The following is a 4,281-nucleotide window of genomic DNA, read 5'->3' as shown; positions in this document are numbered from 1 at the left end:
ATTAAATCAGCCCTTAAAAATTCAACAAAACGACCATCCCTGTGTCAAAATAGTTTTATAGGCAAGTTCTACCAAATTTTATCAATCCAGTCTTATCAATCCAGAGAACAGAAAAAGAGGAAACATCCCCAAATCACTTGACAAAGCTGCTGTCACTTTGAAACCAAATCCGATGCGGATGGCACAAGAACAGAAAATTACAGGCTACATTCACTTGTAAACAGAGATGTGCAACAAAATTTTAGTAAGTCAAACCCAACAGTGTATTTAATAATAATAATAATAACATAACAATAATAATAACAAAAAGCATCCTTAATGCAAATAACATAAGAATAACTAAACATTAAAAAATATCTTTTTTTTTAGGCGAGGCAACCCTTGGTTGACCTCACAGATTGCAAGGACCTTGTCAACTTACAGTTCCTTATTTTTTATTTTTTACGCCTACGGCACCTGGGCTTCCTAGGTGGTCTCCCACCCAAGTACTAACCAGACCCGACCTTGCTTAGCTTCTGAGATCAGATGGCATTGGGCTTGTTCAGGGTGGCATGACCATAGACAGAAAATATCTTAATGTAGCTCTCCCATTAACATATTAAGGACAAAAGTCATGATTACCTGAATAGATGTAAAAAAAAAATAAATAAAAAATAGCGCTTTGTAAGATTCAATGCCCATTTGTAAAATTTTTTAAATATTAGCAAACAGGGACAAAAACTTCCTACTTTAATAAAGGAAAATCCACCCACATCACACAGCAAACATCACGTTTAATGGTCCAACAATAGACACATTTCCTTAAAACCTTTAGAGCTGACGAGGACCGCCCTCTGTTCGACATGGCACTAGAGGACCTCGCTAGAGGAGTATGACAAGAAAAATCAATACGTAGAATCGAAAAAGAAGAATATGGTCACAATTACAGATACTGTCATAATCTCCCCCAGGAAATTCAAGACTCCACAAAGTATTATACTTCATAAAAGAGTTCCGCTCGTTTGTTACATATGTCATTAATATACACAGATCTATTAGGAAAAAAGATAAGGTGCTACCTTTATGAATGGGGTAGGCAAGGATTTTTTTTTTTGCCATGACATTAAAATTATAAAGCATTGAAGAAAAAATAGACATTACTCCTTTACGACAAAAGACAATATGAAAGCAGATTAGGAGGAGATCATCTGAAATGACTGTGTAGAAGAGAGTCAATGTAGCAGACCTGTGACTGGAGTCAATGTAGCAGACCTGTGACTGGAGTCAGTGTAGCAGACCTGTGACTGCCTCCTCGGAAAGCCTGCTTACAAGGCGGGCCCTTGGCTGGCGTCTGGGATTGCAGGAGAGTGCCACCATTCCCGGAACCGGCGAGTGGCTCCCTGGGCAGAACCTGTTCGTACAAACACTGTGGTGTGTGCCCACCATCTGCCTTCCATCTGGGAGTCTGGATTTCCGGTATGTTCTACATGGAGGGTGCCTTCGTGACCAGCCCCCAATAAAACCTTCGAGTACAGAGTCTCTAACAGGCGTCACTGGTAGACAACATTTCACGCTTGTTGTCACAATTTGGTGCTGGAGGAATTAAGCACATCACCCACTGTGATTCTGCGAGGAGAGGGATTTGAAAGCTCACACTGGACTACACCCCGTGTGCCTTTTCAAACCTTTACTAATTTTGCTTTGTCTTCTTTTGCTGTAACAAATCTTTACTATATGACTATGAGCTGAGTCCTGCGAACCCCCTAGGGAATCACTGAACCTGGGAGTGGTATTGGGGACCCCCAGCCCACCATGAGACTGAGAGCACTGGACCCGTGGGCTCTGGCGAGCTGTGACATCTGCTGTGACATCTCTGTGCAGAGAAGTTCAGAAAGGTCCCCGGAGCGAAAGAAAAAAGGGCAACGCTCTCTGCAGAATATGGGCATAAAACACACGGTCAAGGGCAGGGGGACCCTCTCTGCCGCCTTCCAAAAAGGTACCTTTCAACTGTCCTGGGACAAGGAGCCTGCCCTGTAACTCAGTGGATGGCTGGTGTTCTTCACCGTGGCCTTCTTTTTGATTTTCATATTAAATCCAAAACCCGATGTCCAGCCTTCAGGGACCTGTCAGCCCAGTCTCGACCCCTCGAGCCCACACGTGACCCGCCTCCCGGTCAGCTTGCCATCGCGCCGGCCAGCGGCTGCGTCCTGTCACCACATCCGCCTCCCTTCTCTCTCCCATTGGCCTTAAAAATTCACTGACTTGATATTCCCCCAATCGATGACATTTTTAAGTGTTTACCAAAACCCTATGCAGCCCCGGCGGCAGCATCGTCAGAAACACAGAAAGAACATCCTACACTCGTAGCGTCTGGCGGTATTTCTGTTCTCCGACCCCTGCACCCGTGTTCCACATCAGTGTCAACGCGGAGACACATTGCCCTCCTGAGTTGTGTGTGTTTGTGCGTGCGTGTGCGTTCTGCCCTGACAAGCAAGTTTTTCATGCACCATCTATTATTATAATGTCTTCAAAACACCCAGCACGAGCTCTGCATACAATGAAATTCCTTTGCCCACTGATCATAGCAAAGGGCCCCCAATTTTTTTGTTTTATGATGCTTTGATAGTCGCGATATTTAAGAACTTTTGTGGCATGGACATCTATCAATCAGAATGGATTCCTCAATGACCACGTTTGGGGCAGTGGGGGGTCGGGGGGCAGTGCAGTCTGCCTATCTCTCTCTCTGCTGGAACATACAGCAGCCAGAGTCCCGAGCAGGGTTCTGGAGGCCCCGAGCTGCACCTCGTGTTAACTCGTTAGTTGCTGGTTGTGTGGAGGTCCCAGGAATCCTAGAGGAGTGGCTTGAGTGCTGGTGGGGACCAGGACCCAGGACAGAGGTGCTCGACCACCACTGCGGGGTGTCGTGCCATTGGAACAGCTAACGTGGCCGTGCACGTGCACAACAGTTGACAGCAGCCCTGTGCCGATGCTGTAGAAGACAAGGTGACCAGGACGATGGCGCCGCCCACCCCCGGAAGCAATGAAGTCTCTGAAGAGCAGAGCCTTGAGTCAGGTGGCATCTGAGTGGCCTGGGCTAATGTGTAAAAGCTGGAACTTCACTGGGAGGGGTCTTTTCAAAAGTGACACCTGCAGTCTGCAGTCTGCAGTCTGGACCGAGGTGTGTGAATTAAGAGTCTCCCAAAGCCCTGCCTTCTGCTGAGAACCGGTGACACGTGCGCCAGGAACAGGACTCTGGCCTAGCAATGCCCCATCAGGAGAGGACGACACAAGGCCCAGGAGTCCCGACACTGCCCGTCTGGGGTCATAACTGCAGGGTGCCAGCAGCGACAAGGTCAAAGGCTTGGATCCTCGGCAGACAGCTACACAGTCTCTCAGGGACACAAACCATGATGGACAGACAGATGGACAGTTAGAGACAAAGGCCCGATAGCTGGGCAGACCCCTGACGAAGCCGTGAACAGCTCTGGCGTCCCCCGCGCAGACCCAGCCGGTCAGCTCTGTCCTCCACAGGTCCCTTTCCTTTCTTCGTCTTCCATCGACCCACGGGGCTTTCCTTCCGCTCATTCGAAGGTTCATGTGCTCCCTGTGTGGAGTTCCACACCCAACAGATGCGACAAGGAACAATGGCGCTCAGCCCTGAGGGACGTGACAGAAAACTCTCGAGAACTAACCATTTCATCCCGATTTTAATCTCTGGCTTGGGCTGCGGACGAGGTGACCCGCATTCCGAGCCCCTCTCTGGAGCAAGACGTGGACGGAGCTGAGAGGACAGGGGGGTCGCGGAAGGAACAACAGAGGGATGAGAAGCCTCCGAGCCCGATCACTGTGCGTGTGTGTGTGAGTGTGTGTGAGTGTGTGTGAGTGTGTGTGTGTACATGCGTGTGTGTGCGTGCATGTGTGAGCATGTGCGTGCGTGTGTGTGAGCATGTGTGTGCGTGTGTGCATGTGTGAGTGCGTGTGTGAGTGTGTGCGTGCGTGTGTGTGCGTGCATGCGTGTATGAGCATGTGTGTGTGTGAGTGTGCGTGAGTGTGTGAGTGTGTGAGTGTGTGTGAGCGTGTGTGTGTGCGTGTGTGCGCGTGTGTGCGCGTGTGAGTGTGTTGCGCGTGTGTGCACGTGTGAGTGTGAGTGTGTGCGCGTGTGTGTGCGTGTGTGCCCGTGTGTGTGTGCATGAGCATGCACGTCTGAGTGTGTGTATGTGGGTGGGCGTGGGTACGTGCGTGCGTGTGCACTGTGGGTATGTGCACGGGTGTGCATGTGACTATGTGAGCAGGTGTGTAGTG

General features: G+C 49.4%; 1 pseudogene; it reads right to left on the bottom strand.

Annotated features, from left to right (window-relative positions):
• Nucleotides 1-444: 444 nt before the first annotated feature.
• Nucleotides 445-563, bottom strand: LOC112481749 (annotated as a pseudogene).
• Nucleotides 564-4,281: the final 3,718 nt, after the last annotated feature.

Source organism: Pteropus alecto, unplaced genomic scaffold (assembly GCF_000325575.1).
Source record: "Pteropus alecto unplaced genomic scaffold, ASM32557v1 scaffold115, whole genome shotgun sequence".
NCBI lineage: Eukaryota > Metazoa > Chordata > Mammalia > Chiroptera > Pteropodidae > Pteropus > Pteropus alecto.
Note: the sequence above shows the minus strand (reverse complement) of the source record. Positions and strands in the feature narration are given on the sequence as shown.